Genomic DNA, 24,698 nt, shown 5'->3' with positions numbered 1-24,698 from the left:
CATAGAATGGAGCAGGTGATGTGTTACTGTTGCGAGATGTGGGAGCTGGTGGACCCCATTGAAGCTCACGGTGATTACGTCTGTGACAAGTGTCTGCTGCTACAGGAACTCCAGCTCCGTGTTGATGAGCTGGAGTCTGAGCTTCAGCCACTGCGACACATCAGGGAGGGGGAGAAGTACCTGGATTCTATGTATCAGGAGGTGGTCACAACTATGAAGTTAATTAATTCAGATGTAGCCCATGGTCAGGGACAGGACGGTGTGACTACAAGTGAGGCAGGTACGGGGATCCAGGAGGTAGAGCTGGAGGAGCCGCAGCCCTTGCTCTTGTCCAACAGGTTCGAGGTTCTTACTCCCTGTGGGGACAGGAGCAGGGACTGCAGGGAGGATGAGCAACCTGGCCACAGCACCATGGAACGGGGGGGCCATTCAAGAGGGGGGAGTAAATAGAAATGTTGTAGTGGTAGGGGATAGTATTATTAGGGGGATAGATAGAGTTCTCTGCAGCTGAGAGCGAGAGTTCCGAAGGCTGTGTTGCCTACCCGGTGCCAGGGTTAAGGACATCTCCTCTGGGCTGGAAAGAAACTTGCAGTGGGAGGGGGTGGATCCAGTTGTCGTGGTCCATGTTGGTACAAACGACGTAGATAGGACTAGGAAGCCGGTTCTGTTAAAGGAGTATGAGCAGCTAGGGGTCAAATTAAAAAACAGAACCTCAAGGGTAATAATCTCCTGAGCCACGAACGAATTTGGCTAGAACAAATAAAATTAAAGAGTTAAATGCGTGGCTCAAAGACTGGTGTGGGAGAAATGGGTTTTGCTTCCTGGGACACTGGCACCAGTACTGGGGCAGGAGGGAGCTGTTCCGTTGGGACGGGCTTCACTTGGCCAGTGCTGGGACTAGAGTCCTGGCGGATCATATAACTAGGGCTGTAGAGAGGGCTTTAAACTAACTAGTGGGGGGGAGGTTCCTAGAGAGCAAATAATAAAAATGACAACAGAGAAGGTCATAGACTTAGGTAGCAGTGGGGAAATTAAAGACCAGAGCGTGTCAGGAAGGGGCAGAAGGTATGGAGTAAAAGGTAAAGTAATAAAAAGGGCAAAAGCAGGAACTAAGTGTCACAAAACATCTTTGAAAGTTCTCTATCTGAATGCACGTAGCATTCGTAACAAAATAGACGAGTTAATGGCACAAATAACTACATATGGGTATGATCTTGTGGCCATTACAGAAACATGGCTGCAGGGTGGCAATGCCTGGGAATTAAACATACCAGGTTATTTAATGATCAGGAAGGACAGGCAGGGAGGAAGGGGAGGTGGGGTGGCTATGTTAATAAAGGAAGGAATCACTGTGAAATGATATTGGGTCAAAAGATCAGGATAATGAAACAGTTTGGGTGGAGATAAGGAATAATAAGGGGAAAAAAACACTAGTGGGCGTAGTCTATAGGCCTCCGAACAGTTGCAACTCTGTTGGCCGGAGTATCAATCAGGAAATAGTTGAGGCTTGTAATAAGGGAACATCTATAATTATGGGGGATTTTAACTATCATATTAGTTGGACAAATCAAATTGGGCAGGGCTGCCTTGAGGATGAGTTCATTGAGTGTATTAGGGATGGGTTTCTTGAGCAGTATGTAACTGAACCGACCAGGGGGCAAGCAACCTTAGATCTGGTCCTGTGTAACGAGACAGGATTAATTAAAAATGTCCTAGTAAAGGACCCCCTTGGAATGAGTGACCATAACATGGTTGAATTCCATATTCAATTAGAGGGTGCGAAGGTTGGATCTCAAACAAGCGTGCTAAGCTTGAATAAAGGAGACTATGAAGGTATGAGAGCAGAATTGAGTAGAGTGGATTGGGAAAATAGATTAAAGGGTAAGACGATACATGATCAGTAGTGTACATTTAAGGAGATATTTTACAACTTCCAAAAAAAATATATTCCACTGAGAAGGAAAGGGTGTAAAAGAAAAGACAGCCATCCGTGGCTAAGTAAAGAAATTAAGGATAGTATTCGACTAAAAACAAGGGCATATAAGGTAGCCAAATCTAGTGGGAGGATAGAGGATTGGGAAAACTTTAAAAGACAGCAAAAAATAACAAAAAGATTGATCAAGAAAGGGAAGATAGATTATGAAAGTAAATTAGCAAAAAATATAAAAACAGATAGTAAGAGTTTTTATAGTTATATAAAAAGAAAAAGGGTGGCTAAAGTAAATATTGGTCCCTTAAAGGATGAGACCGGGAAATTAATGGTGGGAAATATGGAGATGGCAAAAACACTGAATGAATATTTTGTATCAGTCTTTACAGTAGAAGACACTAAGAATATCCCAACACTGGACAAACAGGGGGCTATGGGGGGGAGGAGCTAAACACGATCAAAATCACTAAGGAAGTGGTACTCGGTAAAATAATGGGACTCAAGGCGGATAAATCACCTGGACCTGATGGCTTACATCCTAGGGTCTTGAGGGAAGTGGCGGTAGGGATTGTGGATGCATGAGTAATAATTTTCCAAAACTCCTTGGACTCAGCAAAGGTCCCGGCAGACTGGAAAACTGCTAATGTAACACCCTTATTTAAAAAGGGCAGTAGACAGAAGGCTGGAAACTATAGACCGGTTAGCCTAATATCTGTGGTAGGTAAAATATTGGAGTCCATTATTAAGGAGACAGTAACAGGACATTTGGATAATCATAATTTAATAGGACAAAGTCAGCATGGTTTTATGAAGGGGAAGTCATGTTTGACAAATTTGCTGGAGTTCTTTGAGGAAGTAACATATAGGGTGGATAAAGGGGAACCAGTGGACGTAGTGTATTTAGACTTCCAAAAGGCATTTGACAAGGTGCCACACAAAAGATTATTGCTTAAGATAAAAAATCACGGGATTGGGGGTAATATTCTGGCATGGATAGAGGATTGGCTATCTAACAGAAGGCAGAGAGTTGGGATAAATGGTTCATTCTCAGACTGGCAATCAGTAACTAGTGGTGTTCCGTAGGGGTCAGTGCTGGGTCCCCAACTCTTTACAATCTATATTAACGATTTGGAGGAGGGGACCGAGTGTAACATATCAAAGTTTGCAGATGATACTAAGATGGGAGGGAAAGCAGTGAGTGAGGAGGACATAAAAAACCTGCAAGGGGACATAGACAGGCTAAGTAAGTGGGCAGAGATTTGGCAGATGGAATACAATACTGGAAAGTGTGAGGTTATGCACTTGGGCAGGAAAAATCGTAGAGCAAGTTATTATCTTAATGGCAAGAAACTGGAAAGTACTGAAGTACAAAGGGATCTGGGGGTCCTGGTGCACGAAACTCAAAAGGTTAGTATGCAGGTGCAGCAAGTGATTAAGAAGGCCAATGGAATGTTGGCTTTCATTGTTAGGGGGATAGAATATAAAAATAGGGAGGTATTGCTTCAGTTGTACAAGGTATTGGTGAGACCGCACCTGGAATACTGCGTACAGTTTTGGTGTCCATACTTAAGAAAGGACATACTTGCTCTCGAGTCAGTACAAAGCAGGTTCACTCGATTAATCCCGGGGATGAGGGGATGGACATATGAGGAGAGGTTGAATAGATTGGAACTCTACTCATTGGAGTTCAGAAGAATGAGAGGCGATCTTATTGAAACATAAGATTGTGAAGGGGTTGGATCGGGTGGATGCGGGGAGGATGTTCCCGATGATGGGTGAAACTAGAACTAGGGGGCATAGTCTTAGAATAAGGGGCTGCTCTTTCAAAACTGAGATGAGGAGGAACTACTTCACTCAGAGGGTGGTAGGTCCATGGAATATGCTGCCCCAAAAAGCTGTAGAAGCTACATCATTACATAAATTTAAAACAGAAATAGACAGTTTCCTAGAAGTAAAGGGAATTAAGGGTTACGGGGAGCGGGCAGGAATTTGGACATGAGTCTAGGTTCGGATCGGTCATGGCCCTGTGGGTAGCGGAGCGGGCCCAGGGGCCGTGTAGCCTGATCCTGCTCCTATTTCGTGTGTCTAATTCTGTTAGATTCAGGAGATGGTTCTGTGATAGTGGATTGGCGGTTAGGATCAGATCAGCCATGATCTTATTGAATGGCGGAGCAGGCTCGAGGGGCCGATTGGCCTACTCCTGCTCCTATTTCTTATGTTCTTATGATAAAGGAAGCGGGCTACTTGGAAAAGAGCCAGTTCTTCCAGCCACCGAGCATCGTCATCTGGACCTGCCTGCACTGGGCCCCAGAGGCTAGCCTACGCCGCTGCTTCCTCCCACTCCCCAAACAATCATCGTGCCTTGGAGATCTTCACAAGGCTCCGTAGGATGGCGGCCAGACCCACATCTGTAGGCCTCAGGTCTCCAGCTGCCCCTGTGGCCATGCCCCAAATTTCCAGGCGCAAGTCCCTGTCAGGGGATGGGGCCTGCACCTGTTCACCACCCGGCAAGGGACGAGGACGAAAATCAGAACAACAATCAGCAAAGCTGAGCTGCATTGTCAAATCATAGTGTGTAATTCTGGGGCTACCACTCGGGTTGCCAACTCTGGTCGGACATATTCCTGGAGGTTTCATCACATGACTCAACTCCATCTCCAATGATGTTAGAACTAATAAAATAATGGCCCAGAAATTCGGTTCGGGGGCTTCCCGCGGGTGCAAGCCTCCGACCTGCACTTACCTAGCACGCCGGCCGTTGAGCTGTGGGCCCGCGTGGGATTCCGATCCTGGGCCTCCTCCAACTGCCGGTGCGCAGTGCTTGCGTATCCCAGGGGCGCAGTTAGTTCGATGCGTCCCCTGGGATCACGTGGGCCATGGAGAGCCAATGGTAGCAGGGAATGCCCACTCATAAAATTGATAGGAAGAGCTGTCAAAACCATAAATACTATAAGCCCCAAAACATCACTAAAACTTCAAATAATTTTTTTTTTAATCACATTTTTAAAATACCTATAAATTATATAAAATAACTATTTTAAACAATAATTTAAATTTTTGAAAAAATTAATTACATTTTCTAACGGGGCTAAAAATAAACTTATCTTTCTTTAAAGTATTTAAAAATTATAAACCTGTGGAAAAAATGTTTTAATTTTAATTAATTCACCACTTACCTTGTTAAAAGCAGGCCTTGCGCCTGCTTTTTACCTGTGTAACTCCTGGAGACTTACCCTCCTGGAAAAACCTGGAAAAAAAACGTAAGTTCAATGCGCACGCGCTGCCTCTCTGGCGCATGCATTCCACCTCTGAACCCCTTCTTTCAAGGGAACAAAAGTTCCGTTTCCCCGCGCATGCGCAATGCATGCACGAAACCGGCACTTTCGTTGGGCCTACGCGTGAGTACTCAGCGCGTACTCACCTGTGGGGACCCAAATTTCTGGGCCATTAAGATATTGTTGGGCCGAATGGCCTGTTTCTGTGCCGTATATCCTATGTAATCCTATGTATGTCAGGAAAACTGATAGGGTAGATCGAGAGAAACTATTTCCGCTGGTTGGGGTGTAGAGGACTAAGGGGCATTGTCTAAAAATTAGAGCCAGGCCTTTCAGGAGTGAAGTTAGGAAACACTTCTACACACAAAGGGGGGTAGAAGTTTGGAACTCTCTTCCGCAAATGGCAATTGATGCTAGGTAAATTGTTAATTTTAAATCGGAGATTGACAGATTTTTGTTAACCAAAGTTATTAAGGGATATGGGTCAAAGGTGGGTATATGGAGTTAGGTCGCAGATCAGCCATGATCTCATTGAGTGGCGGAACAGGCTTTGGGGGGCTGAATGGCCTACTCCTGTTCCTAGGTTCCTATAAATGAAAGTGTTCAAACTAAATGTAAAAACACATAATTTTTTTAAATGCTCCTATTATTTTTCTCCTGGGTTACTAGCACCAGTATCCTGGGGGATTAATTTTAATTCCTGGAGACTCCAGCACAATCCTGGATGATTAGTAACCCCAGCTACCATGCTCAAGCTGTATAGTGCTCTGATCAGGCTGCACTTTAAATACTGCGTTCAGTTCCAACATCAATGGACAGTGGAAGCATCCAAGTAATTTATAGAGGGGCAGGACTTCTTCCCGCTGGCCCCAGGAACTCCTGACCCAACCACAACTCCCAGAGCCAGGACATCTACATACGTGTGTACAGGCATCTGTGCTACTATCAGCGCTGCTGAAGTAGGAGGAAGTAGTGGCGTAGGCTAGCCTCTGGGGTTCAGTACAAACAGATCCAGATGAAGATGCTCGGTGGCTGGAAGAACTGGCTATTTTCCAAGTAGCCCGCTTTCTTAACCATATCCAATCTCCTTGCGACTGGCTACCATAAGGAGACTTTCGGACGAGACATTAAACCAAGTGGCTCAGAAGTCAGCTGTGGCTCAGTGGGTAGCACCCTCGCCCCCCTGAGTCAGAAGGTTGTGGGTTCATAGTCCCACTCCAGAGACTTGAGTACACAAATCTAGGCTGACACTCGAGTGCAGTACTGAGGGAGCGCTGCACTGTCGGAGGTGCCATCTTTCGGATGAGACGTTAAACCGAGGTCTCATCTACTCTCTCTGGTGGATATAAAAGATCCTACGGCACTATTTCGAAGAAGAGCAGGGATGTTCTCCCCGGTGTCCTGGCCAATATTTAGCCCTCTATCAACATCATGAAAAACAGATTATCTGGTCATTATCCCAATGCTGTTTGTGGGAGCTTGCTGTGTGCAAATTGGCTGCTGCATTTCCTACATTACAACAATGACTACACTTCAAAAAGTACTTTGTTAGCTGTAAAGTGCTTTGGGATGTCGTGAAAGGCGCTATATAAATGCAATTTTGTCTTTCCAAATTTGGTGGTCCTTACTTCTGCCACCTTCACGCAGGGGGCAGAACTGGCAGGACTTCCGCTGGATGGCGTTATCCCACAGGTCCCACCTCATTCCCTGTCACCATCAGCAAAGGGGGCGGTCTTCTGGAAACCCCGGCACACCTGTGGTGCAAGCGGCCCTGCCCCAGAATCCACACTTACACATACCCTCCCACCCTGATAACGCTAACAGTGCAACCAATACCCTGAGGAAATTCAGGGCCAAAACATTTGGAATCATTCAAGAGGTAGTTAGATGTTATGATGCAGGAGAACCATTGGTTTCTATGGAACAATACACTTTATGGCCACCCTCATCTGTACTTAACTTTCAGCACGAGCTTAGCATGATCAAATGATTCAGATCACAATTTAACTTAATTCTCATCCTTGTTTTCAAATCCCTCTGTGGCCCCGCCCCCCCATCTCTGTAACCTCCTCCAGCCCTACAATTCTCTGAGATCTCTGCACTCGTCAAATTCTGGCCACTTGCGCATCCCCGATTTTCATCATCGCTCCACCATTGGCGGCCATGCCTTCAGCTGCCTGGGCCCTAAACTCTGGAATTCCCTCCCTAAACCTCTCTGCCTCTCTACCTCTCCCTTCTCCTTTAACACTTACCTTTTTTTGACCAAGCTTTTGGTCAGTTGTCCTAATATCTCCTTATATGGCTCGATAATGCTCCTTTGCTAGGCGCCTTGGGATGTTTCACTACATTAAAGGTGCTATATAAATGCAAGTTGTTGTGTGAGGAAAGCTGAAGTAGTTCACGAACTCAAACATGTTACATTCGTAAATCTTACTGCTTGATGTATTGTATACTTAATGTAATCAAAGCTTTTCATGTGCTGTTGAAATGATATATTGCAATTTGTTTTGTTTTATGATTGCTGAAAGAGAATCTAGTTGAGGAGTTGGCAAGCAACCTGTAAGTGAACAGGTTAACACTGTATTAAAATATCTTTACTGAATCACAATGATAGCTCTCCTCATACTCGGGCATTGCATTATCTAACACGAATGCTACACATTTTTAGTGTGATACTGATTTAAATTAATTGATTTAAATAGATTTAAAGTAATTGGTAGAAGGATTAGAGGGGAGTTCAGGAGAACTTTTTTCACCCAGAGGGTCTGGAACTCACTGCCTGCAAGGATGGTTGAGGCAGAAAATCCTCATCGCTTTTAAAAAGTACTTGGATGTGCACTTGAAGTGCCGTAACCTACAAGGCTACAGACCAAGAGCTGGAAAGTGGGATTAGGCTGGAGAGCTCTTTTTTGGCCAGCACAGACACGATGGGTCAAATGCCTCCTTCTGTGCCATAAATTTCTATGATTCGTTTCACTATCTTCAATGTCTGGTTTGACCTGCAGACTGCACCAACCCACAATGCACATTAGGGGGCAGTACTGTACCAGATATAACAGAATGTGGCACTGACTTGGGTTAACCTCTGCAAGCTGATTTTAAAAAAATGTTTATACATTTTTATGGATCTGACGTAAATTGAATTATCATTCCTCCTGAGGGTATGCTTTCAACTTTTGCCTTTTACTTGATTTTAATTTTAATTTTTATGAGGCGAGAAATGAATGCCCTCAGTCCATCTGTCCCTAGCCTCTGTGCCCTGTCAAGTTAATGTGCGAAGGCACTGAATCTGCCAACTCATGTCAAAGTACAGCTGTGCTGCCCTTAATCTGGCTAAATTGAAAATGGAGTAGCAGGTGCTTTTTGTATATTTCATTTAAACAAAAAAATGGGTATCTAATTTAGGAGACCAACAATAGTAAATACAGAATTAGCTACTTAGCAGGTTGTACCTCAGACTTACAGCTGTTTTAAAGCTTTTCCTGGGATTCGTGTGTCAGCATCAGTTCATTTCAACATGTTGCTGAGCACCCACCTGGTGATCCTGCTCTAAACCAGCCTTGAATCTAGAAACGCTTTTTTAAAAAACAAAATGCATTTAAGTTTCACAAGTAACATGTAGTCCCATGTTCAATTCTTGGTCTTAGCTGAGTTGACCGTAACTGGGGCAATGGCGGATGCACTACGATTAGCCTCAGTGTGTCTCTCGAGGGCAAAGGAGGAGGGGAAAACCAGGCCTTTGGTTCGACCTCCTGATCATTAGTCAACGGCCCCTACCGAATGTGTTGTTGTTTTGATGGCAGGTGACACAGGAGGTCAAACTCGCCATCCGTTCTCCCACGTGAAGAATGGCCACTTCAAAAAGGGCCCATCACTGGTTGTGAAACTGGACGGTTGCCATCTTCAGGCGAGAACAGGTATGGATGGAAAAAATGGCAGAGGAAAAAAATAGTAAGAGGAATTAAATAATTTCAGAAATGCAAATGAAAGAAAAAGACTTGCATTTATATAGCACCTTTCACAACCACCTCAAAGCGCTTTACAACCAATGAAGTACTGTCACTGTTGTGATGTGGGAAACATGGCAGCCAACTTGCACACAGCAAGGCCCCACAAACAGCAATGTGATAATGACCAGATAATCTGTTTTTTTTTGTTGTGTTGGTTGAGGGATAAATATTGGTCAGGAATAACTCCCCTGCTCTTGTTTGAAAGAGTGCCATGGGATCTTTTACGTCTGCCTGAGAGCAGACAGGGCCTTGGTTTAACATTTCATCCGAAAGACTGCACCTCTGACAGTGCAGCGCTCCCTCAGTACTGCACTGGAGTGTCAGCCTGGATTTATGTGCTCAAGTCCCTGGAATGGGACTTGAACCCACAACCTTGGATAGAGAACTGGTTGGCAGATAGAAAGCAAAGAGTTGGAATAAACGGGTCGTTTTCCGAGTGGCAGGCAGTGACTAGTGGGGTACCGCAAGGATCGGTCCTAGGACCCCAGCTGTTCACAATATATATTAATGATCTGGACGAGGGAATTGGATGTAATATCTCCAAATTTGCAGATGACACAAAGCTGGGTGGGAGGGTAAGCTGTGAGGAGGATGTTGTGAAACTCCAGTACGATTTGGACAGGTTGGGTGATTGGGCAGAAATATGGCAAATGCACTATAATGTGGATAAATGTGAGGTTATCCACTTTGGTGGCAAAAACAGGAAGGCAGATTATTATTTGAATGGCAATAGATTGGGAGAAGGGGAAGTGCAAAGAGACCTGGGTGTTCTTGTGCACCAGTCGCTGAAGGTAAGCATGCAGGTGCAGCAGGCGGTTAAGAAAGCAAATGGTATGTTGGCCTTCGTAGCAAGAGGGTTCGAGTACAGGAACAAGGATGTCTTGCTGCAGTTGTACAGGGCCTTGGTGAGACCGCACCTTGAGTATTGTGTACAGTTTTGGTCGCCTTATCTGAGGCAGGACGTTCTTGCCATGGAAGGAGTGCAGCGAAGATTCACCAGGCTAATACCTGGGATGGCAGGAATGACGTACGAGGAGAGATTGGGTTGATTGGGCTTATACTCACTGGAGTTTAGAAGATTGAGAGGGGATCTCATCGAAACCTATAAAATTCTGTCAGGCCTGGACAGACTAGATGCAGGAAAGATGTTCCCGATGGCCGGCGAGTCCAGAACTAGGGGTCATAGGGGTAAGCCATTTAGGACTGAGATGAGGAGGAATTTCTTCACCCAGAGAGTGGTGAACCTGTGGAATTCTCTACCACAGAAGGCAGTGGAGGCCAATTCATTAAATATATTCAAGAAGGAGTTGGATATATTTCTTAAGGCTAAAGGGATCAAGGGATATGGGGAGAAGGCAGGAACGGGGTACTGAATTTGGATGATCAGCCATGATCTCATTGAATGGCGGAGCAGGCTCGAGGGGCCGAATGGCCTACTCCTGCTCCTATCTTCTATGTTTCTATGTAACCTTCTGACTCAGATATGAGTGTGCCACCCACTGAGCCACAGCTGACACTTGACAAATGAAAGAACAATGAGGCATTTTCTAACTCATTGTTTATAAATGTATTTATGATTTTGCTATACATAGTGCACACTATATTTGGTTGGTTGAAGTCCCCCGTTAAAATAACCTTTCTTTTTTTCACACATCCTTTTTTCTTCATAGAAACAATTATCTTCCTTCTTCTGAGCACTTTATACCGCTCTATGTTGTATTCGTTGCCATTTTCTGGAGCCAATCATGATTCTTATATTCCTATTAGTTGCCAACTGCTACAATGAACTGAAGTTTGCGCATCTTGGGGGTAAAATACGTCTTGAGCCGCAGCGCAAAATGGTTGATAGCTGGAAGGGCGTAAGCAAAAAGTACTCATAGATGGATTTGGATCTGTTTGGAGACCGGTCACCAGTGGTGTCCTGCAGGGATCGGTGTTGGGACACCTGATCTAGATGTAGGTGTTGGGGGCACAATCTGCAAATTTGCAGATGATACTAAGATCTGTAGGACTGTAGACGATGCTCTTAATGTGTTGGGACATTGGTCTCATGACAGGCAAATGATGTTTAATTTGGAAAAATGCAGTGTTATGCAGGTGGGCAGGGCAAATGCTGAATATACGTACACTCTTCAGGGGAAAAGCACTAAAGCAGTTGGAGAAAGAAAGAGATCTGTATATTCTAGTGCATACATCTCTAAGGGCACATGAGCAATGCCGTGAAGCTATAGCTAAAGCGAATAGGGTGTCGTGGGTCATTCATAGGACAATTGATTATAAGACGTGTCATACTATTTTGTCCTTGTACAAGACCTTAGTCAGCCCTCACTTGGAATACTGTGTCCAGTTTTGGTCTCCTCACATGGTGGGTGATATTGAGGCTTTGGAAAGGGTGCAGAGGAGGGCCACTAGACTAATTCCCAGTCTAAAGCATCTTGGTTATCAAGATAGGCTAAAAGAGTTGGGACTGTACACTTTAGAGAAGTGTAGACTTAGGGGGGATCTGATTGAGTTTTATAAGATGATGAAGGGAATAGATTGTGTTCCATTTGACAGTTTGTTCCAATTAAATAGGTTATGGAGGATCAGCGGTCACAATTTTAAGTTGTGTAAGGCCAGATCTTGGTTAGATGTCAGGAGGTGGTTCTTTCCCCCAGAGAAGAGTGGATCTCTGGAACAGGCGGCCATCTCGGGCGGTGGATGCCGATTCGCTGAATTTCTTCAAGCGAGAGCTGGACCTGTTTCTGGCTGGGGCGGACGTCACCTCTTACAGAAGGTAGGTACGCCTGGATTAGTTTGATCGATGGGTCGGAGAGGAATTTCCCAGATTTTTTTTCTCCAAATTGGCCTGGGTTTTTATCTGGTTTTTCGCCTCTCCCAGGAGATCACATGGTTTTGGGTGGGGCGGAGAGTATATATATATTGTGACAAGGTATCACAATTGTGTGGGACGGGGCATAGTGGTTAGCACTGTTGCCTCACAGCAGCAGGGACCCGGGTTCAAATCCGGCCTCGGGTGACTGTCTGTGTGGAGTTTGCACATTCTCCCCGTGTTTGCGTGGGTTTTCTCCGGGTGCTCCGGTTTCCTCCCACAGTCCAAAGATGTGCGGGTTAGGTTGATTGGCCATGATAAAAATTGGCCCTTAGTGTTAGGGGGGATTAAATACATGGGGTTACGGGGATAGGGCTTGGGTGGGATGGCTGTCGGTGTAGGGACCGGGTGCTAGGGTTTGGATGATCAGCCATGATCTCGTTGAATGGCAGAGCAGGCTCGAAGGGCCGAATGGCCTACTCCTGCTCCTATCTTCTATGTTTCTATGCTTCTATGAATGGACCAGAGGGTCTTTACCTGTCCGCCATTGTTCGTATATGTTCATAAATCGGCAGTCCATTGTGCAAAACGGGATCCTGATTCGCTAGCTCCTGTTTCTCATTATTGGCCAAGGTGAATTTCACCCCCAATTTCTCATGCTTCCACTATTGATAAACATACACTTCATTGTACATTTATCTCCTCTATTAGCCCTCAGTGTTTGCCTGCTGCTGGTATCTGGTTCCAATATATCGCTCTCACTTACTGTGTTCATGGCCATCTGACTTGTTTCGGATCCAATTCTAATTCCACCCCCCGCCCCCCCCCCCAATTCTCCCTCCCAAGTGGTTTAATAGCTGCCTCAATATTCCTTACATGTTGCATGGTTCCTGCTCTGTTTAGGTGAAGGCTATTCCCTATTTTTGTACTGGGAATAGTCTTATTTATGAAAGTGGCATCATTATTTTAATGTGAGGCACTTGCTTACATCCTCAGATTTACTGGTGGCTTCCTTTCCTTTATCAAACAGAGGTAGTTTACCTGAGAAAATGGTCTTGCATCCTCCACCGTTGAGTTTAGAGCAGAGGTGGTTAAGGTCAAATTTAATAGAGGGGTTCAAAATTATAATGGGTTTTGATAGAATAAATAAGGAGAAACTGTTTTCACTGGCAAGAGGGTCGGTAACCAGAGGACACAGATTGAAGGTAATTGGCAGAAGAACCAGAGGCGAGATGAGCAGAATTTCTTTTATGCAGCGCGTTGTTTTGATCTGGATTCGCTGCCTGAAAACATGGTGGAAGCTGATTCAATAGTAACTTTCAAAAGGGAATTGGATATACACTTGAACAGGAAACATTTGCAGGCCTATGGGGAAGGAGCAGGGGGAGTGGGACTAATTGGGTAGCTCTTTCAAAGAGCTGGTGCAGGCACAATGGGCCGAATGGCCTATTTCTGCGCCGTATGATTATATGATTCAAGATCATCCTCGCATATGCTTCTTTCAGAACTGCTGCATGTTTTCTCCCAATGTCATTGACTCCTATGTAGACACAGCCACCAGTTGTCTTCCTGCGTCTTTTTAATCGCTACTCCAATCTCTCCCCAAAGTGTGGCGTTCTAGGTCCAGTTAAACAGCTCACCGTCCTTCCAACATACAAAACCATCCTTCTTTCTGAGCAATGAATCTCCTACAACCCTAATCCCCTTATCCCTTTCATTCTTCATCTATGTCCAGTTATCTCTTCTGGCTTCTTGAGTACCTCTTCCTCTATGACCTGGTCTTCTGTATAATGGACAATGCCTAGTATCTGTTCATTATTGTAACTTCCCTAGTATCTTCTCTGTATTCCTTACCTCTCCTGCTACTTTTTTCTACTTTCATCTGTCCAATATTCCTATTTTATTTGTTTGTGTTTTTATCTTACTTCAGTAGAGCTTCCAGTAGATACAGCAGTGTTGGAATAATACGAGGATCCGCTTTGTTTCTTCAAGAGTGCCAGCGGGTATAGGGATACCTTAAGTGTAAGTGCTAAAGATGGGAAAGCTCCTCATGTTGCTTTATGATAATTCCAAGGGTGGGCACCCGAGCACACAGTCACACCACGCAGAGAGACACAGGTACAGGCAGAGGAGTGCGTGACTAACTGCCAGCACGGTAGGGAGAACCTATGGAGGCAGGGGAGGAGGGACTGCAGAAACCGGTCCTGTCCAACAGGTACGATGTACTTGCTACCTGTGGAGATAAGGAAGCAGGCTGTGGGGAGGATGGAGAAATCAAACCAAGGCACCAAGGAGCCTTAGGCAGCTCAAGGATGGTGGTGGGGGTGGGGTAGGATGGGGGTGAAGGAACAGCAGAATAGAAAATTGTAGTTATAGGGGATTCCATAATTAGGCCCTAAGCACTGGAATTCCCTTTCCGCCTCTCTACATCTCTCTCCTCCTTTAAGACACTCCTTAAAACCTACCTCATTGACCTCTCTAAGCATCTTCTTATGCAGCTCGGTATAACACTCTTGTGAAGCGTCTTGGAATGTTTTATTACATTAAAATGCTATATAAATACAAGTTGTTGTTATTGTTGATGATAGAGGCTATCCTCTGATCTCATGACCGCGATTGCAGGAGCAAGTGTTGCTTACCCAGTGCCAGAGAAAGGGATATCTCAAAACGGCTGGAAAGGAACCTGGAAAGGGAGGATAAAGAGCCAGTTGTTGTGATCCATGTTTGAACCGATGATATAAGAAAGAACAGAGGGGAGGTCCCGTTAAGGGAGTATTGGGAGCTAGGCATATAGTAGATACAGAGAAATGATGTCCTCTGGTGGGGGAATCCAGAACAAGAGGGCACAATTTTAAAATTAGAGCCAGGCCATTCAGGAGTGAAATCAGGAAGCACTTTTCCACACAAAGGGGAGTAGAAACGTAGAATTTTCCCCTCCCAAAAGGCTGTGGATGCTGGGTCAATTTAAATTTTCAAGACTGAGATTGACAGATTTTTATTTGTTAAGGGTATCAAGCGATATGGATCAAAGGCGAGTAAATGGAGTTGAGGTACAGAGCAGCCATGATCTAATTGAATGGCGGAACAAGTTTGAGGGGCTGAATGGCCTTCTCCTGTTCCTATATCCCTATGTTCCCTTCCCCTGCTGCTCACTATGGAGTTGGTTTGGGATACACATGGATGGTTTCCATCAGATGTCACTAAATCCATCCAGCAGCGAGAGAGACCTGACTCAAGGGGCTGGATTTTCATTGAGGAGACGGGACTACAACTTTCGGGGTTGTAGCCCCGCCTCCATCGAGTTGTGGCCAACCCACGCGATTTTGACTTGATTGACCTTGTTGAGCCCGCCCAGCGGGCTCAGCAGGCCAATTAAGGGCCACCCGGCAACAAGTGACGTCACAGATTGACATTTCATCTGTCAAGATCTTTTGACATGAAATATCAACATTTCACAGCCGTTTGAAGCTGTCAAACACTGACAATCTGTACTCTAAGTTAATTCCTTCCTCTCAGGATGATTTCGAGATTTCTCCGGGACAGAAAGCTGAATGCTGCAATTTTTGACAGATCGCGGCCATTCTGCTTTCTGTGCCGGTGAGATGAGGGACTCCCGAGACCTGAAGGAAGGAAGGCTGTAAAGGTAAGAAAAGGTAAGTAAAACTTCTTTAAACACTTTACACACACCAAACACACTTACCTCTGCACTCATGCACCCATCACTCACCGGACATCTCGACCCCTCCAAGCCCTTGAGCCCGACGGCCCGCCTCACTAACTTGGCGTGGTTTGGAGCCGTCAGGAATCCCACACTACACCAATGAAAATAGGGATTAGGCTAAAACCTGCCTGTTAACTACCTGTTAACAGGCAGTTAATTGGCACTAGTCCCCTTCCTGCCTCCTTTGAAACTGGTATGGAGGCGGGTTGGGGACGGGATGGGTTCGTGCCCCCCGATTTCAATATTTTAACCCCCCACACGCCTCCAATCCCGCCTCCACGGCTCAATGAAAATCCTGCTCAAGGTGTACAAGCTGCTAAGAAACTTGGGGGGAGAAATTCAGTATCGCCCCATTTGGGGCGCAATTATCGGCCAGGCGCAAAGATTACTGCCTGCCGCTAATTATCGCCTCCGACTGCAAACTTGGCTTTTATCGCCCCTGGAGGTGATTGGAGCGCTAAATCAGGCGCTACGCACCTGTCTTAAGGCGCAAAGGCCGAGGAACGAGGCGCTACCTCAGAGCGCTGGCGAAGCTCATGTGATGTCAGTCAGCAATGGAACACAGACACAATGGCGCCGGCCAGTTCTTAAAGGGGAGGATTGATCTTGCTCTCCATCCACACCCCGCTCATTGCAGATCTCGGCCTGGAGAGACCTGTACAGAAAATCTTTTGGAAAGAACAAAGGAGAGACCCAGGGAAAGAGCTCAGAGTGCAGCCCCCATATTCTCTTTTAAATCAATGCAAGGAAGATCAAATCAGAAAGAACCTGCAAAGTGCTGCTCAGTACCCAAAACTCCTCAACACAGCTTTGAATATCTCTTGCAGTCTCTCTCTCTCACTCAGAATGCGTGGTGCAAAAATTTTGCCGACAAAAAAAGGCAGGAAGCAGTCGCCTTTAAATAGCGCTCCCCCAGTCCCTACCCGACTGCAAAACGCTCCCCTCAACCTGTCGTTGCTAACGGCAGGCGGTAAGACGGGGGCGCCACCCAATATCCGGTCCGGGGCACTATCGGGGCGTTGCACACTCGACTGACGTTACGCTCTGCTGGTGCAGGAGATCGTGGCGGTAGTGTTTAGCGCCGCCGCAAAATGTCTAGTTAATTTTGTGACCGGTGCAAACATCGCCGCACATGGGCGCTAGTTGCTTTGCGCCCCATTAGCGCCCTCTTAAGGCGCTAATGGGAGGTGCAAACCAACTGAATTTTTCCCCCTTGACATTTTTACTAAAACATCAAAAACTGATTATTATTATTATTCTATAAAAGAGGAAGTACTTTATGTAGAAGAAAAACCTCCCCATGAATTTCCTTCCCCTTTGAGCTTCCATGTGTGTGTTGAATTATAATGATTCTGCTAACACTGCATTATTGTAAAAAACATAGAAACCACACTCTGTGAACTCTTTATAAACACTTTAGGCAATTCTCCAGTCTTTCTTCCCCCCCCGCCCTGCCCATAGCAATTTATCTTTTGGTAATAAAGTTTCTTTAAATATAGCTGCTATCATTATCTATATAAAATTTCATTGATCATCCGTGCTGATATATTCTGCTATGTGTGCAGCATGCAGCAATTATTTTGCTGACTGTCCTTTTCTGTCTTGATAATTCTATTTCCTGTGCACTTTAATCACCCTTTAACTCTATACAAACAAAAAATGCATTAGTCATTCTTCAATGAACTTTAACCAATCTTTACCTGTACACAAGCAATAAATGCCTTTATTATTCTAACTGCACAGTTATTGAATTACTGTCTAATACTCAGGTTCTGGTTGAACAGAACTCGCCTTCTCATCAATTGCTCATTAAACTTTGTAAAATCTTTCTTGCAGACTAGTTTACAGACTATTAAAATGACACATCCTCGAGCAGCATGAATGAAATTGGCAAAGGTCCTGAGCAAGTTACCCACCTTTCTGCTATTGAAGAGCAGAGAAGTTATGTTAAACTTGCATAGAACCTTGAATAGACTACACTCGGAGTACCGTGAACAGTTCAGGTCTCCATATTATAAAAAAGATATAGAGGCTCTGGAGAAGGTGCAAAAAAGATTTACTAGAATGATTCCAGAACTGAGAAGTTATACCTATTAGGAAAGATTGAACAGGCTGGGGCACATTTCTCTAAAAAGAGAAGGGTAAGGGGTGACCTGATAGAGGTCTTTAAGATTATGAAAGGGTTTGATAGGGTACATGTAGAGATGTTGTTTCTACTTGTGGGAAAGGCCAGAACTAAGGGCCATAAATATTAGTTAGTCACTAACAAATCCAATAAGGAATTCAGGAGAAACATCTTTACCCAGAGAGTGGTGAGAATGTGGAACTCGCTACCACAGGGAGTGGTTGAGGCGGCTAGCATAGATGCATTTAAGAGGAAGCTAGATAAGCATGAGAGAGAAAGGAATAGAAGGATATGTTGATGGGGTGAGATGAAGAAGGGTCGGAGGAGACTCGTGTGGAGCATAAACCCTGGCATGGACCTGTTGGGCTGAATGGCCTTTTTCTGTGCTATAAATACTGTGTAATACTATGGGCTGGATTTTCTCAGCCCCGAGGAGGCGGGCATGGAGGCGGGACTGCCAGTAAAGTTGCAGAAAGTGGGGGCGGATGGCAAACCTGCCCCCATCCCGCCTCCCTGCCCTTTTGCCAGGAGGCGGGAAGATGTGTTGCTTCGGGTCTCGTCTCCTGGAGGCGGGAAAGGGATTAAATCCTTTTAACTGCCTGTTAACAGGTGGTTAACAGGCAGAAAAAAGGATTAGTCCCATTTTACCTTCTCAGGTGAAGGCTTCCCGACCTTGGAGAACCCTGCCGGGTTGGAGGAGACGTGAAGGAGGTCTGCGGGGGTCAGAGGCACCTGAAAGTAAGATGTAGAGGTGAGTGATGGGTGCAAGTGTGGAGTGGTAAATATGGAAGGTGAGTGTTAAGTGTTAAAAAATGTTCACTTACCTTGTTTTCTTCCTACAGCCTTCATCCTCTCTGGATCGGGAGACCCGACATCCTCTTTGGGGCAGTGGTAGCATTCCTGCCTCTGGGTCAGAAGAGCGCAGGGTTCAAATCCCACTCCAGACAGTCCTGGCAAATGGAGTTGAAATTCTGGCTTGAAATTCTGGGGTGACATCCAGCGGGATACTTACATCTGGTGGGTGTTACCACCACCACCACCACCTCATTGTATGTGTTGTGGGAGCCCATAAAACCCTCCCACTGTATAGAACTAACCACCCTATCAACTGGTTATGGCCATGGAAAGAGCGTTAATGTGGCCAGTCAAATCCTTCCACTTCCTTTGAGAAGACAGAAGAAGAATAGAAAGAATGTTTCAAGAAAATATTCCCTATCAATCCAGTGTTAAGAATAGAGAGAGGTGTTAAACAAATAAATCTTGGTTCCCCAAATTAAGAAACTTCTTTCAATAAAAATAATAATGCTGCAGCATTGTTTAAAAGGTGATAGTTTATCCTTCTTAATAGCCTAACCACCATCTTGGTTTAGAGCAATTGAAAGTCTAAGTGAGATGACTGCCAATTGATGGCTGTCAAGGTTAATATGGGAGTAGAACTAAAGGCCAACTCTGGCACTCTCAGTAGTTTCAATGGAGATGTGGCCACAATGATTTATTATACACTATTCAATATTCTAACATCTTAATATGACTAGACTATTAAATTATTAATAAATATCTGTCAAATTTAGTGTCGCTGAGGGGGACAAAGTCATCAATCTGACTGTTTTGTGTGATTGAAAGCATTCAGCTGGAGCAGATCTCCTGAATATATATCTGAAGGTCAGCAATGGTAATACTTATTAATTTTAAACACTGGCAATTGTTGGAATAGCAGAGGAGGGGTGGAGGAGAAGAATACCAGACTATTCTTTAAAAATAGATTTCAACAATTATTTAGCTGAAGAGTGTGAAGAGGCAGAGCAAATTACGCAGTGCAATCTTTTGAAGGGAAATGTTACCAGTGAGTATATTGGGGTAGGGGGATTTAATAAAAATGACATTAACACTCCCACCAATTTCTTCCCCATTCCATGGTTGTTGTGGGTCACACAGGAACTGAGACTGACACAGTGGCCTGATCCCAGCCTTCCAACAATCCAGCTCTGAATTGGCTGCCAAAGAGCTATCTACGAGTGGTCCAATTGACTCTCCCTCTGTTCCACAACAGAGATTGGGAATTCAGTGGTGTGGGTGATAATGGTAACAACTTGCATTTATACTGCACCTTTAATGTAGTAAAATGCCCCAAGGTCCTCCACAGGAGTGAAATCAGACAAAAATAACTAGTATGAACCCTCTGTCTCGCCACTTGCTGGTACTGTGCATTCTCACAGATACAGATGAAGGAACCCAACCCTCCCAGATTGGGCTATTGAACAAGAGGGGACCTTTGGGACATCTGACACCAGAGCTTCAAGCTCCAAAACCAGATGTACAGAAGGTATCTGTCAATGCCATCAACGACCAAGTAATTGGCATGATTCTTGTACAGGGCAGGTGAAATTGAGATCATCATCAATCTTCCTATGGTAAGAATCCATAGGCCTTCAATTTCATGAAATCCTCAAGGATGAATTCCTCATCTGGCGCAAGTCGCCAGCCATCATTTCTCCACCACCTCCCCTGCCCATACCCACGGGCTTAGGTGACCAATAAAAGAGTCCTGAATGGCAAGTAAAAGTGATTTTCACCAGCTCATTAGGAGAGTTGCTGAATATACAATTTAGGAAGGAAAACTCTTCTGTATGTTGAAGATTTCACATCAAGGGCTGGTGCCGCTTTCAGATAGGAGTCCCGATGAAGAAATTAAATCACAATTTAAAGCATCCGGTAGTACATGCGGCACTTTTAGTAATAATTCAGTTTTCTTGCTCCAAAGGAAATAACTATCTCTAGCTTTTAGCTTGCTGAGAAACAATGGCATGCGAATATGAATATAAACTAATAATTCATATGTTTACAAAAATAGACATTTAGCATATTGAGAGAAGATAAAAGATTAAATCAAGCTATTAAATCTTGATGTTTTATAAAATAAAATAAATCCAAACATTGAAAAGCTCTCTTATCTGAAGATGGAGTTTGTGCAGAAGAGATTTACCCAGGAGCATTCTACAGTCACCTGACTTTTGCCAGGAAACACCATTTCCTGGACATGGACCGGAATCCATTTCAGTTCTGAGCAGATAATGCTACAGGAGCAGGCTGAGTACATGCCAGGCCAGCAATGCAAAGTACAACCATTAAGACAGACCAGTCTGAACACATGGCATAATCGTCTTTAAAATGGCAAATCGGGGCTGAATTGGTGAAAAAGTTGAGTGATTCTATTCCTGACACTAGCCATCAGACAAAGAAAAGAAAGACTTGCATTTCTATAGCGCCTTTCAGTGCCTCAGGACGTCCCAAAGCGCTTTACAAACAATGACGTACTTTTGAAGTGTAGTCACTGTTGCAATGTAGAAAACGCGGCAGCAAATTTGCACACAGCAAGCTCCCACAAACAGCAACATGATAAATGACCAGATAATCTGTCGTTAGGTGTTGGTTGAGGGATAAATATTGGCCAGAATACCGGGGGAACTTCCCTGCTCTTCTTCGAATAGTGCAGTGGGATCTTTTACCTCCATCTGAGAGGGCAGATGGGGCCTTGGTCTAACATCTCATCGAAAATATGGCACCCCCGACAGTGCAGCACTCCCTCAGTAATGCACTGTAGTGTCAGCCTAGATTATATACTCAAGTCGCTGGAGTGGAACTTGAACCCACAACATTCTGATACAGAGGCAAGAGAGGTACCACTGAGCCACAGCTGATAAACATTCTAAGTTTCGACCACACAACAACAACATCTTGTACTTATATAGCGCCTTTAATGTAGTAAAACCTCCAAAGGCGTTTCACAGGATTATTTTAAGACAAAAAATTTGACACCGAACCACATAAGGATAAATTAGGGCAGATTGGTCAATGAGGTAGGTTTTAAGGAGTGCCTTAAAAGAGGAAAGAAAGGTAGACAGGGAATTCCAGAGCTTTGGGCCTAGGCAACAGAAGGCATGGCCACCAATGGTTGAGCAATTATAATCAGGGATGCTCAAGAGGGCAGAATTAGAGGAGCGCAGATATCGTCGGGGGTTGTGGGGCTGAAGGTGATTACAGAGATAGGGAGGGGTGAGGCCATGGAGAGATTTGAAGACAAGGATGAGAATTTTGAAATCGAGGCATTGCTTAACCGGGAGCCAATGTAGGTCAGTGAGCACAGGGGTGATGGGTGAACGGGACTTGGTGCGAGTTGGGACACGGGCAGACAACTTTTGGATCACCTCAAGTTTCCATAGGGTAGAATGTGGGAGGCCAGCCAGGAGTGCATTGGAATAGTCAAGTCTAGAGGTAACAAAGGCATGGATGAGGGTTCAGCAGTGGATGAGCTGAGGCAAGGGCGGAGACAGGTGATGTTATGGAGGTGGAAATAGGCAGTCTTAGTTATGCTGCGGATATGTGGTTGGAAGCTCAGTTCAGGGTCAAGTATGACACCAAGGTTGCGAACAGTGTGGTTCAGCCTCAGACAGATGTTAGGGAGAGGGATGGAGTCAGTGGCTAGGGAACGGAGTTTGTGGCGGGAACGGAAAACAATGGCTTCGGTCTTCCCAATATTTAATTGGAGAAAATTTCTGCTCCTTCAGAACTGTATGTCGGACAAGCAGTCTGACAATTTAGAGACCGTGGAGGGGTCGAGAGAAGTGGTAGTGAGGTAGAGCTGGTTGTCGTCAGCATAAATTAATTCTTATTTTTAATTCTCTGTCTTCTAAATATGGAGCCCCTGCCAAAGTAGATGCTGGGTTACTCCACAAGCCGATTTGCAGCAGTGAATTAACACAGCCTGCATGGCTGCCGCTGCCCCAGCGGACCTGTGAGGGAGCACCAGAGGCGGCGGAGGATAAAAGGAGCAGCCCGAGGCAGCGAGGCCCAGAGCCCCGAGACCGGAGAGGCAGCGGACCTGCGAGGGATCACCAGAGGCCCGACCAATCCAGGTTCCGGGAGAGAGATAAAAAGTAATCCAAGTGTGACGTCAGCAGGAAGCAGGTAAGTGATTGGTTGGTGAGTATTTCTCTCTTTTTTAAACTTTAACTCTGTTTTATAGTTTCTAAGGTCTCTCTGGTGTAGCGGGGACTGTTGGTAAACTATTTAACTGTAGTGTAATTAGTGGGATTGATTGATTTAATTTAAACTCAATTAATTAAAGGGTAAGTCATGGCAGGACAGCCCGGCCCCGTGATCTGCTCCTCCTGCGAGATGTGGGAACTCAGGGACACTTCCTGTGTCCCTGACAACTACATGTGCAGGAAGTGCACCCAGCTGCAGCTACTGACAGACCGCATTGCGGCACTGGAGCTGCGATTGGATGCATACTGGAGCGCTCACAATGCTCGGGACATCGTGAATAGCACGTTTACGGAGTTGGACACACCACAGGTAGAGGTTGGACAGGAAGAAAGGGAACGGGTGACCAAAAGGCAGAGTACTAGGCGCAGGCAGGTAGTGCAGGTGTCCCCTGAGGCCATCCCCCTCTCCAACAGATATACCACTTTGAGTACTGTTGGGGGGGGTGGCTTATCAGAGGAAGGCAGCAGCAGCCAACTTCCTGGCACCAGGGGTGACTCTGCTGCACAGAATGGGAGGAAAAAGAGTGGTAGAGCTATAGTAATAGGGGATTCAATTGTAAGGGGAATAGATAGGCGTTTCTGTGGCCGCAAACAAGACTCCAGGATGGTGTGTTGCCTCCCTGGTGCAAGGGTCAAGGATGTCTCCGAGCGGCTGCAGAACATCTTGGAAGGGGAGGGTGAACAGCCAGTTGTCGTGGTGCATATAGGCACTAACGATATAGGTAAAAAGCGGGATGAGGTCCTAAAAGCGGAATATAGGGAGTTAGGAGGTAAATTAAAAAACAGGACCTCAAAGGTAGTAATCTCAGGATTGCTACCAGTGCCACGTGCTAGTCAGAGTAGAAATAGAAGGATACTTCAGATGAATACGTGGCTAGAGGAATGGTGCCAGGGGGAGGGATTCAAGTTCCTGGGACATTGGAACCGGTTCTGGGGGAGGTGGGACCAGTTCAAACCGGACGGTCTGCACCTGGGCAGGGCTGGAACCGATGTCCTAGGGGGAGTGTTTGCTAGTGCTGTGGGGGAGGGTTTAAACTAAAATGGAAGGGGGTTGGGAACCTGAGCAGGGAGACAGAGGAAAGGGAAACAAGGATAAAAGCAAAAGATAGGAAGGAGAAAAACAAAAGTGGCAGTCAGAGAAATCAACGGTTTAAATCAAACGTGGCCACAGTAAATAATCATTCTAATAGGTCTAAGAGCGTTAAAAAAACAAGCCTGAAGGCTTTGTGTCTTAATGCGAGGAGCATTTGTAATAAGGTGGATGAATTGGCTGCGCAAATAGAGGTAAACGAATATGATTTGGTTGGGATTACGGAAACGTGGCTCAAGGACGGCCAAGACTGGGAACTCAACATCCAGGGGTATTCGATATTCAGGAAAGATAGGCAAAAAGGAAAGGGAGGAGGGGTAGCATTACTGGTTAAAGAAGGGATTAACACAATTGTAATGAAGGATATTAGCTCTGATGAGGTGGAATCTGTATGGGTAGAATTGAGAAATACTAAGGGGAAAAAAACATTAGTGGGAGTGGTATACAGACCTCCAAACAGTAAGGCGGAGGTTGGGGATAGCATTAAAAGGGAAATTAAAGAAGCGTGCAATAAGGGCACAGCAGTCATCATGGGTGACTTTAATCTACATATAGATTGGACTAACCAAATTAGTAATAATACTGTGGAGGAGGAATTCCTGGAGTGTTTACGGGATGGTTTCCTGGACCAATATGTCGAGGAACCAACCAGAGATCAGGCCATCTTAGACTGGGTATTATGTAACGAGA

Source organism: Somniosus microcephalus, chromosome 11 (assembly GCF_052327205.1).
Source record: "Somniosus microcephalus isolate GS21.2 chromosome 11, FLI_Smic_1.0, whole genome shotgun sequence".
Taxonomy (NCBI): domain Eukaryota; kingdom Metazoa; phylum Chordata; class Chondrichthyes; order Squaliformes; family Somniosidae; genus Somniosus; species Somniosus microcephalus.
The sequence above is the reverse complement of the archived record's forward strand: the minus strand, read 5'-3'. Positions refer to the sequence as shown.